A 12,423-nucleotide genomic window follows, 5' to 3' on the forward strand; every position below is an offset into this window, starting at 1 on the left:
TGCGTAAAACCTCCAGATAGAAGTATATATAGAACCTTGCTTACAACCTTTTGATAATATCTACGATTGAATGCTTGTAATATGTAGATATAAAAAAGTTATTACCACTTCAATCTTACAGGCTATCTCAATGTGTTTTTTTAACTTGTCTTTGAATGATAATGCTAATGTGAAAGGATTGCATTTGAGTATTTTAACATATAATAACCAAGTAAAAGTTATATTTTAAATGATTCTGTTTATATTACTCGCATCCCAATGATCTAGTTTGTGTGTAAATCAGGTGCACTTGTAAGACTAGGTTTAATGTGCCATCTTTGGCACAAGTTTCACAGGTTCAAATCCCTTTGTTTCTGTAAAAAGCTGTAACAAACCCTAAAAGAACACAATGACCTGTTATATAATTGAATGTCATTAGAAACCCTTTAGTATAAATGAAAGAATCTTTATTTATACATTTTACATTGTGCACCTGAACCCTAGCATTAACAATAGGCCTAGATGACGAGGCACTAGCATAATGGCAAGCTTAGCTTTTCCAAATCCAAAATCAAAAAGCAACAATTTAAAAATATTTCTGGGGGCGTGTCCGGGCGGCGGCCATGCTAGGACGCAAAATTAGGAGCTCCTCACACTTTCTCAATAATCCAGTGATTATTACAATATAAAAGTCATATCGCTACTATATCTATAACCCTCAAGTTTCAACAGTAATTACTACATCGCTTGATATGGATATTGAGTAAATCGCCCTGTTTGGAGTCCTAATCCGAATCATTGAAGACTTAGGTGGCAGCCTTCATATTGCCTTCAATACCCACCCCCGTCACCCGGGTAAGGCAGTCTACATTATACTATGATAACAAGCCTAGAAGCAGTATCTGCTAGGACAGAGGTTTTCAAATTGTGCGCCACAGTGCCCTGTTTTGTAAGACTTGGTTATTTTACAAAAATAAACATTTCCTCATTTTGCCAACCATTGCTAATCTTCTGTTAAAAGTTATACCCAAGCTAAAGGAGCATAATAGTCTATGAAACTGAATATTTTTAGAAATACAAACATTAAAATTCTTCTTGTCTACTTAATTACACTTAAGTAATCTTCCCCTTAATACAAAATATAGCCATAACAACATCTTTATTTTTGTAGTCTTTTATATTTTATGTTGTGTACATGAACAATACTGTTAAAAAATAGGCCTGTACAAACACAAGCATGATGGCAAGATTAGGTTTTTCAAATCAGGAGTCAAAAAGCCGTGTCAAAAGTTTAATTTTTGCTTTGTAATCTGGTGGTAACAGTTAAGAGAAAAAGCTCTAAATAGGGCCGCACTTGTAATCAAGCCCATAATTTACAATCTAATACTTTTTCCTTGTGTTTTTCCACTCAATCTATTCTGCAAACAAAGCGATAGGAAGAATGATAAAGCAACTGTAATTTCAGTTAGTAATTACCAAAGCATGTGAGATTGCCTCTCCTTCCAAGTCTTTTAACCCTTTGAGTGCTAACGACGACTCTGAGCCATCGCAAATTGTCCCAGTCAGGTGCTGACAACAGCTCAGAGCTGTTGCTAGCACTCACCCACCTTAAAGGCAATCTGGGGGCTCCCACCTACTCCCACTCTGGCGATCTGGCCTGAATAGTGAGAGGCATCGACGGGTCTTCATGATTCGTGCGATGACGTCACATGCAATGACGTGATGACGTCACCGCACAACTTTATTTAAAATTAACAATGGACAGTATAGGGAAATGGGGGCATGCTGCTTAGAAGCCTGTATCTCAGGCATCTAAGCAGCTACAGACCCCCACCCCAAGACCCATCGCTGGAAAGGTAATCACCTAACCTTTCCAACAGTATAAGTCTTGGGATCTGGAAAAAAAAGTATAAAAGTAAAAAATAAATATATTTAAAAAAAGTAAAAAAAAAAAAAAAAAGCTCAAATCCAGCTTAGCACCCAGGTGGGAAATGGCTTAGCAGCCAAAGGGTTAAACAAGCATTGCACAGTCTATCACTGTTAGCTATGCTAAACTATAACATGAAGCATTTTTAAATTTGAATGAATTTCAAGTGGACAAAGAGGGGGAATAATCTGGAGGGCAGTTTACTGTAAAATACTAACATAACTAGGTGGATATTCAGCAATAAATGCTATGAATGGTACTGATATACCTGCAGGTAAAATGTACTCAATTTCACATTAAAATATATCATGAAAAGTAAAAACAACTTATTTCCTAAAGTGGTGGTAAATCCTAGCGTTTCTGTAAATACTAGGATTTACCAGTGATATGTCGTGCCTATGTCGTGCTGAGTGCCTCTGGTCGCCCACAACAAAACGCTATTTTCTCAATGAGGTGGTGTTTCCACCTCTTAGCCAGCTGGATGCGGAGCACCGGGTGACGTCAGACGCCGTACAGTCGCATGTGAAGAGAGCCCAGGAGGGGAGCGGATATCCAACGGAGACTAGAGAAGCACATTGTGGGGACTCCCAGTGTGCAAACCCAGCAGCCACCGCTAAGGAATTCTCCCTGTGGACGGGCCCACACAGAAACAGAGGCGTGAGTTGAAGAACCTGGACGGTCCTCAGAAGCCAGGGTGAGTCAACGGGGTAACACCCTGCTTATATTGCTATATACACCCAGCTAGGAATACATAAACTTACCCCGCCACAGGGCTGCAAACAGGTGCTCACACAAAAGTGACTTTGCATATTTCACAGCTTGGTTTCCTGTCGATAGTGGCAGAGCACTGTTTGCATTGGTTCTCTGTACAGTGATTTTCAGACACAAACGCAGTGACAGCTTGTTTACACCATGGAAGCAAGGGAGAGTGACATTTTAACCAATATTGTCAGTTTTTATTCACTGCAATCCTCTGATGAACGAATATTTGACACAAGGGAGATTGAGAATGTGTTCTCATCAGAATATTCCACCTACACGCTCAGCAAGCTATTTGAGCAATTGGAAGCACTTTTGGATAAAGAGTTGAGGCTAAAGTGGGACATTTGGACACTACAAAAGTACATAACAAATGGTATGATTCCAAGAGGATTAAGGGTTAATAAATTCCCAACATTTGGGGCTCTATTTATCATCATAATTCTCCTACTTTTGCGCCTATAATTACTCTGTCGGATTTATTCTCCTATTTATCAACACATTTTACGCCCAAAATAAACTGTAATACGACCTAAAAATGCGACCAGTTTTTCGCTCTCGCCAAGGCGCACAGGTGCGCCAAATACAGCCAAAAAACAATGGATTTCAGTCGTATTTTTAGAAATACTCCCAACAAAACGCCAAAAATCATATTTATCATTATTTTGCGCCAAAGGAGAACCTATAATTCTCCTATAAATCCGACCGTGAAAATACTCCATAACCAAGTAGGAGAACTTACAATTTACTCCCATATTTTATTCATAGAAGATGGAGTTTTTTTTTATTTTGGCCGCTATTTCTCTTGCTCAGTCCCATGAAAATCGTGAAAATGATGAAAATATGTTCCGGAGACAGCAAAGAGTTCCTCGATTGTTTTTGCCCCGTTGTGGACTTGAGGCATTATCCGATCGTGAAATTAAGCGCAAATTCAGGATAAACCGAGAAAGCATTTTGAATCTATATTCTCTGATTAAAAATGACATTGATCCCCGAACCAGAAGAACAAGCGCAATACCTGGACTTTTGAAATTACTCGCAGTTTTACATTTTTTGGCAACCGGATCTTTTCAGGCTGTATCCAGTGATGTTGTGGGCATGAGTCAGCCTTCATTTTGCCGCCATTTAACAATTGTTTTAAAAGCAATTCTAAAACATCTTTCTAAATTTATTTATGTTCCTAGGAATGTGCATGAATGGCATACAGTGAAGTCCAACTTTTACCAAGTAGCCGGTATGCCTAATGTTCTTGGTGCTATAGATTGCACCCATATTGCTCTTAGACCACCATCCCTAAGGGAGGAGCAATATAGGAACAGGAAAAGCTTTCATTCCCTAAACATACAGGCTGGGTGTGATGCAAACCTTAGAATTTGGGCTGTTCGATCTGGGTTTCCACATCCTAAAACAATCTGAACTATTTTCTGCTTTTGAACAGGGCAACATGCCACACGGTTGGCTATTAGGTAAATATGAACTTATTTCCATATAATCTAATTATAATGCAATCAGTTCTCTGTATTTTTTGGAAGTTTTTTTCTGATTTGCACTTTATACATGTCATAAATATATATATGAATTATGATTAATTGTAATGTTTAAATTATTTATAATCTCTAATCAATTTTTCTTTTAAAAAAATAGGTGATAGTGGTTATCCGTGCCGAACTTGGCTGTTGACACCTGTCCCAATGCCACATACCAGAGGAGAAATTAAATTTAATGAATCCCACCGTAGCACAAGAAGTGCTATCGAAAGAACTTTTGGGGTTTTAAAAATGTGTTTCAGAGTTTTGGATAGGTCTGGAGGAGCACTTCAATATTCGCCTGAAAAATGTAATGATATAATTCTAGTTGCATGCATGTTGCACAACATTGCAATTTCCCAAGGCAATTTAGAGGAGGAGTGTCCCAATGATCCCACAGATGACACTTATATGACACTTATATCCCTCAAGAAATTATAGGCAGACACACTACAAGGGCAGGTGTACAAAATAGATTGGAAATTATTGAAAGATATTTTTCATGTAAGTATTATTGCAAACTATTTAGAATTGTGTATTATTTTATTAAATTTTATGTATTTGAATTACTTATATTTCTTTTTTTTTCAGAATACATGTCATCACCCAGAGTTTGAATTCTTTTATAAGAAATGTACACAATTCTTTGATATTGAAGTTAACTCCACCCATTTGAAAAAATAAAACTTTTGCTTATTTATCAAAAATGTTTCTTTTATTAAGGGATAAATATCTTTAATGAAAATATAACCAAAACAAACTATATATAAATATGAATAATACAAACTTTAAAACAAACAAAGCGAAAATAAATGTAAATCACAACAAAATTTAAAAACCAGAAAATATATACACTTATTTTTTTGGATTCTGTGTATCAATTCTGAGATCTCCGATTCACAATTTCTAATTTTTTTTTATAATATTCACTTTTTATTTCTGAATCACGTTTCAGAATATTGTTCCTTTGTTTCTGTAATTCAATGAGTTCCTTAAAAAAAGCACTTTGTTCCTGTCTAAATGAGGATGCCATATATGTCATTTGTTCGCTCTGTGATTGGAGGTTGTCTGACTTCTTCTGCTGTTTCATCAATGTCAGATTCGTTGACCATTGGACTTGCAGCAGGTGTATTTAAATCAGGTGGTGTTGGTCCCTCCTGTGTGTGACCATGTATTTGTGTCTCATCATCATCATCATCGTCTTGATTGATGGTGTCCTCGACTAGTGGTTGCAGTGTCAATTCGACCTGTTCTTCTTCAAAAACAAAAATAAAATTAAAAAACAAATTAAATAAAATAAAAACAACCATATCTAACCTTTAGAGGAGAAGCGCAACCCAGGTTAACACTTTATTATAGATGTTCAGATACAAACAACGTAGTAACTTACATATAAAATTTGACAAGTCCGGTATAGACAAAAATAGGTCCTGCACCCCTCTGCGGGCTGTATTCCGACTCCTCTACTCAGATGTTTAAGGTGCTTGGTTAGGTTGTAAATCCTGTGAGAGCCGCTTGAAAGTTCGGCGTCTAACGTCACCAAGGAGGAGGGAACTGGAGCGTCCCCCAGCAAGTAACAGTAACACAGTCCGGGTTAGGGTCAGAGTACCCGTATCAACAAACTCCTGAACTAAACCACCCTACGCGTTTCGTCTGGATCCCGGCCAGACTTTCTCAAGGGAATTACAGATTCAAATGAATCTGTAATTCCCTTGAGAAAGTCTGGCCGGGATCCAGACGAAACGCGTAGGGTGGTTTAGTTCAGGAGTTTGTTGATACGGGTACTCTGACCCTAACCCGGACTGTGTTACTGTTACTTGCTGGGGGACGCTCCAGTTCCCTCCTCCTTGGTGACGTCAGACGCCGAACTTTCAAGCGGCTCTCACAGGATTTACAACCTAACCAAGCACCTTAAACATCTGAGTAGAGGAGTCGGAATACAGCCCGCAGAGGGGTGCAGGACCTATTTTTGTCTATACCGGACTTGTCAAATTTTATATGTAAGTTACTACGTTGTTTGTATCTGAACATCTATAATAAAGTGTTAACCTGGGTTGCGCTTCTCCTCTATATGTTTTTTGTATTAGCCCTGTGTTGATTGCGGTAGCCTGGAAATACCGCTGAAAGGAGGCTGCACCTGGGAAACAACAGACTTGTAATCGTACACTTGAACTGTGCTGCTATCTTTCCCCCGGGGGACTTTGTATGGGGTAATTTTACCTATATAAGTGGACACTTTATGCTCTATATCAATTGTGGTTTATAGTGTATATTTTATGTGTTATTGATTGCGTTTTTGTTTTTACACTGGCAATTTTTATTTACATATTGGCAATTTTATGTATATACAGGTTTACATTTTTTATATATTTTTAGAATATCCCATTTTATAAGATATTTTAGCGCTGATTTATGTTGTATGTGCATATCTAACCTTTAAAATTTACCATTTCCATACATACCATCATATAATGCAATTGAACTATCTTGCATAGTTTGAAGCAATGCTCTAACACCTGTTGAGAAATAAAAGGGTTAACAAACTATATTTTCAATTTTTGAGATTTCAATGTACACATGCGTTCATTTAAAAATATTTTAAACATCGAAGAATTTCAATACCCATACAAACATTGTTTGCTTGATTACAAATTAAATTCCGTTACAAGGTTCATTATATTTATATAATTATGTTAAGAATATATATTTTGTTTGGTTATTTATTTGTGCTTAATATTGCTTTTTAATTATGTAGTCACACCCATAGCTCTATACATCACCCACCCCTCTAACCCTATGTTTTGCGATCTCGATCTCCAAACACTGCAAAGTCTCTTTTTTCTCTCTATCTACCATTTTCTTTTTCTCTCCATCACCCACACCTCTCTTTTGAGATCTCTATCTCTCTCACCTCCTGTGTTATCCATCTTTCTATCTCAACAGCACTTTTTTGAAAAGCCTCTGACAAACTAACGATATGATATACACATATAATTTATTTTTTATATTGCTTACATGCGCTTTCTTCTCGATCTCTATTTGTTTGGGAAATTGAAGCTTGAGGTTCCTGAGGTTTCATGGACAAAAGGTTGGTCCTCCTGTGCATTTACCTCCTCTTCCCCACAGACATCCTCATGTTGTTCTTAAATATAAATAAAAAAATTTCAATTCAAAATATACCTACAAATGTAAGAACACCACCCAAAAAAAAAAAAAAAGAAATAATAAAAAAAAACATTTTACCTCTAAAGTCCATTGTGTCTCCAGGAACATCCAGGCCGACCACAACTGCATCCCCATCCTGGCATAGAGAATTTGTTCGAAATCAGTCAATTCCGCCCTGTATCCTGGTCCTCCACCTGTTGCTTTAGCCGATTGTTTTGCTTGGCATACCTTTTTTTTATGTTCTTTCTAATGTCGTTAACCCTCTTACGACATGCCCTTACATCCTTCGGAAAGCTACCTTCTGAAGACACAGATGCGCTGATTTGGGTCCATATTGCCCGCTTTCTCTGTGGGTTAACAGTTCTTGCCTGGTAGCCGATTATCTCCTCATAATGTTCCACCACTTGTTCCACCAAAATACAATTTTGACGATGGGTGAACATCACACTTCTCCCACTTTTTGTCTTTCCTGCTTGCAATGATGCCATCTTAAAAATGAGTAGTTAAAGTGCGCAAAATGGTATCCACAATTTAACTAAACTTAAATTTAAGTTACAATCTAATTTAAAGAATTTGTGCATAAAGGTTGCGAGAAAAGGGCGTGAACTTTATTTTTCTGGAAAGATCCCTATGTCGCATTAGTATTTATAAATAAAAAAAAATTAAAATGAATAACGGTCATGTGTTTGGTTATGTGTAAATATTGTAATTTGAATAATATTTATATAAATTCTTATTACATGTTAGTTTTGTCTGTTAAAGTAACAATTGTTATATTTGATGGATACTAGCATAAAAAATACATTTGTTGCAATACAGTAAAAAGTTAAGGTTTGCTTAGAAACTATTAGAGACAATTGATACAATAAAGATTATAAAGCTTAGGATGTAACTAAAAGTTAATAAAAGTTTATAATACATATTGAAACATAGATTGAAACTTATACAAATACCAATCTATATCAATATTGATTTAAAATATTGGATTATTTTATTACTTGTAATTGCGCATTTTTATATAGAAATTAGTTCCGTTACTTGGCTACACCCTAGAAATAGAAATCAGCACAGCAAGATCTAGGAAATTCTCTATAGGTGAACTATTGATAATTTCATATACAATGGAAAAATATTTTCCAAAAAAAAGAAGGGGAATTTACACCTTGGACCAGGATAGGAGAAATAATATTCTCTGTGAAATGGTAAGAAGAGTGAGGCGTATATCTGGACAGAGGAGAACGAGAAAGCAATGCCTAAAACGCTACAATGATTTGTACAGGAGACAATCTAAACTGAGGACACGTATCCGGTGTTACCTGCGCAAATGTAAGACTTTGACATAATCCAGATTTAATTTTTAAAATGTATGTTACTCAGAAATGTATGTATAACATTTGTATTTTTATCAATTTCATAACATGTGCATTGGAAAACACATTTATTTTATAAAAATATCAAATTTAATTGTGTTATATAATTTTATTGTATCTCTAGAAATCACTTAGAGAAAAGAAATTCTAGATATGCTCAGAGTCTGGTGATTTATGGCTGTACATTTGTCTATTGTGATTGGCTAACACATTTTAATAGAATTTTACTTTCACAGTTATCTTGAGTGTTGTTTCTAAAGTTAATTAACTTACATTGTTTGGGTTCTCTACTTTACAAGTTTAAAAAGAGATAGTGATGTAAATCTTTGGATTCAACAGTAGACACTGTCTCCCTTGAAGAATGACACGGTTTTTATAATATGTCTGATTCTTTCTTTTATCTATTTATACTGAATTATAAGCCAACTTTGTTTTGATGTTTGTAAAAGAAAAGAATGTGTGAAAGTATGTTGTGCACATCCTAGTATTAAGGCGATTAGATAAAATAAAATAACATTTTAGAAAGATTATCTAATCTATTTCTAACATTGGAAATATGGTATTTTTCAAAAAGATATGTACAAATTAATATTTTTTCTTTTCTATTAAATTGTAGATTAAATATGATTTTACATTATATAATATGAAAAGTGCAACTAATTTGTTTACATTTTTAAATAGTTAAAAACCGTAGAGCACCGAGATATCTCTGTCCAATTGATGACAATTCCTCAAGTTCTGGTGGAGAATCTGACCCCTTGCCAAGGGTGTTTATGGACAGGGAGGGAAATGATATTCCAGGTATTTATAAATTGTAATAATTTATATATATATAGATCCATACAATGTTGGCAATAAAATGAACATTTTTTGTGTTTAAGTAATAAGAAGGCAACAACGTAGGGCAAGGCCTATTATTGAAAATGAGTCAAATGAGGAAGAAGAACTTCAGAATCCGAATTTGGAAGGTTAAATTAATTTTATTACTTTTTATTGCATTTATAATAAAAAAATAATTTTATTTGAAATGTAAACCATTGTTTTGTTATACATAGATGATGCAGAAATTCAGGTTGAGAATTACCGTCAAGATGGAGAGGGAAATAATGAGGAGAGAGAAGAAGTGGTACAAGATTATGAAATAGAACAAGTGCTTGTGCAGGAAGATAGTAAGTAATAATATATTAGAAAAATTCTAGTAATAACATAATATTGTAATACCGAATATTATATATATATATATATATATATATAGAGAGAGAGAGAGAGAGAGAGATAGATATAGAGAGAGAGAGAAATAAAAAAAAAAAGGATAATGAATTATTTTTTTTTTTTTTTTAAAACTTCTTTTTATTGAGAAAAAGTAGTACAAATATAATGGGAGCTCTTGTACAACAATCAAATATTTCCAATACAGTCAAGAGAGAAAGTTACAAGGTATAATTTCAAATTTCAAAATGATAGCATTGCATTGATATGTGTTATAAAAATCTTGGGAAACTGAGTCCAACATAAGAGATAGGTAGCTTTGTAGCTCTCATTATGGCTAGGATTGAGAGGTAGTCTGAGTAAATTCTACTGTATACGTCGGGAAACATTACCAGATCTTTATCAAAGCTGTAGGTTAAATACCACCTTTCACAAATATTTGACTGACTTTCTCATTTTTAACTAATTTAAAACAAGACAAAACAAAAACAAAACAAAAAAAAATTAAACCTGTACAACAACAACAAAAAAACAAAAACAAAAACCCCCCATACTATATAACAGCAGGAACAGGTAGGGCGGAGTTAGACCCAAGCCCAGCCAGGTGAGTTGATGACGGAATCAATATAATAAGCATAGGCTGAAGATAAACTCGGCAGGGATTGCCAGTATTGGATTATTTCATATTATCAATGTACCCTGGTATCGTATCCTAAGGGCCTTCCAGGAATGGTCTGGTACAAATAGGCAATGTCTATATAGTTAGCATAATATGGACCTTTATCGCATAAAACCAGTAAGGGTATAGTGGGACAATTAAAGGAGTTATGTATGCAGGTTTCACCCAATGTATGTTGATGTACCCTCAGTTATATGTCTGGGAATATATGCAAGAGATTTCTTAGCCCGGCACAATGAGCCAGCTTGCAAAGTGTGGTAGCATATGAATGACAAGGCCTTGAAGGGGTAAAAGTAGTAGAAATTAACTGTAACCTATTATCATAGGTGGTATATAGCAAGGCATACCAGAATACTGTATTCTACTTATATTCTAAAAGAAGCACTAGCAGTTCAGGAGAAAAAGGTACTGATGCAGAGGGGGTCTTTAAAGCTCCTGCCTTTAGGCTGTCATCTGAATTGATGCAGGAAGTATATACTACAGATTTACCAATATAAATTGCAACTGCCACGTATAGATCCCTTGCAAGTGATGTACAATACATACAATGGACTACATTACCGGGGACAGCCAGGGTATACATGAGATATCCATATGCAGAGTTTAACAGAGTAATGGAGCTATTTGAGAATAAGCCATTATTTTTACAGAAGTATAGATAGATATTGATGAATCTTTGATCTGCTGATGGTCAACAGACATATTTACAGGGTGGGGTTAATTTATAGATGTTGGGTATTTTGCCGTTAAATCCAGGCTGGCTGGTATGGGTACACAATGCTGCTGCTGGGTTGTATTGCCCGACAGAATTACTTAACCATCTTAGGGGATAGAAAAAGAGTAGGGGCATCAAACCATGTACATGCTTCCAAGTTGTAATGTGGGATTAGGGGAAAAGCAGTAAACACACACACACAACAACAAGAAGAGCCACACACAACTGAAAACTGTGACCACCTTAGCGAGTCAGTAAGTATAGCTGCCTCAATATTGTATGTCTATGTCCATTCACCAGCCTCTCAGCAAATGTGAGTGGTATATGTATAGGCTACTAGAAATGTGTAAACAGGTGTGTTTATAGTTCAGAGCAGGGACTGGTATGTATGTTAGTACCGTAGTGTGTAAAGCCTTATTTTTTGTGTTTACTTTCCCAGAATCATGCATTTGGTGCACTACAAATAATTTTGTTGATCCTCATAACATATAAATTAGTGAAACAGCATAGCGAGTACTAAGCTTGACAAGGCACTCCTAAAAGATCCAGGAAGCTAGATTTAAAGGGTAATCAGGAGATATAGAAAAACTAAAACAAAACCTGTGCATTTAAGTGCATCTGATGAGGGCACGATACAGCACAACATTCATGTAAAAATTAACTCTAAACAGTTTCCTGTTATATGTCCTTTGTGTGCTAAAGGAGTTTGGATTAAAAGTCCGGTGGTGTGACAGTTTTCTGATGAGACCAGTCAGAGAAATTATCATGCCGTTGTTTTAATAGTGAAGTCTTACATGCACTCAATACACTGAGAGGTCCTGCAATGAAGCGAAAGTCCAGCAGCAACAAAGTTAAACCAGACAGTGAAGTAGGCACACTGAAGAGATGCTGCCGCGACACTGATAAAGTTGCAAACATGCTACAGTCAGGAGGATACATATTGCGGCATGACCCAGCAGTAATTGAGTCAGCCCATGATGATTCTCAACCAATTCCCACACGGACCAACAGTAAACAGGTAAGCCAAAGCGAATAGCCGTCACCCTGCGGCGTGGAGGTCACAACCACTGTCTGTCTGCTCTCCTGTGCAGCAC

At 35.9% G+C, this 12,423-nt stretch overlaps 1 long non-coding RNA gene across 1 annotated transcript; it reads left to right on the forward strand.

The window, feature by feature from the left end:
* The first annotated feature begins 9,388 nt into the window (after window positions 1–9,388).
* Window positions 9,389–9,877, forward strand: LOC128655589 (uncharacterized). The gene is made up of 3 exons (XR_008401855.1): window positions 9,389–9,527; window positions 9,608–9,694; window positions 9,782–9,877. It is a non-coding gene; the product is annotated as an uncharacterized LOC128655589 (long non-coding RNA).
* Window positions 9,878–12,423: the final 2,546 nt, after the last annotated feature.

The sequence above is a fragment of the Bombina bombina genome, chromosome 4 (genome assembly GCF_027579735.1).
Source record: "Bombina bombina isolate aBomBom1 chromosome 4, aBomBom1.pri, whole genome shotgun sequence".
In the NCBI taxonomy this organism is placed as follows: Eukaryota; Metazoa; Chordata; class Amphibia; order Anura; family Bombinatoridae; genus Bombina; species Bombina bombina.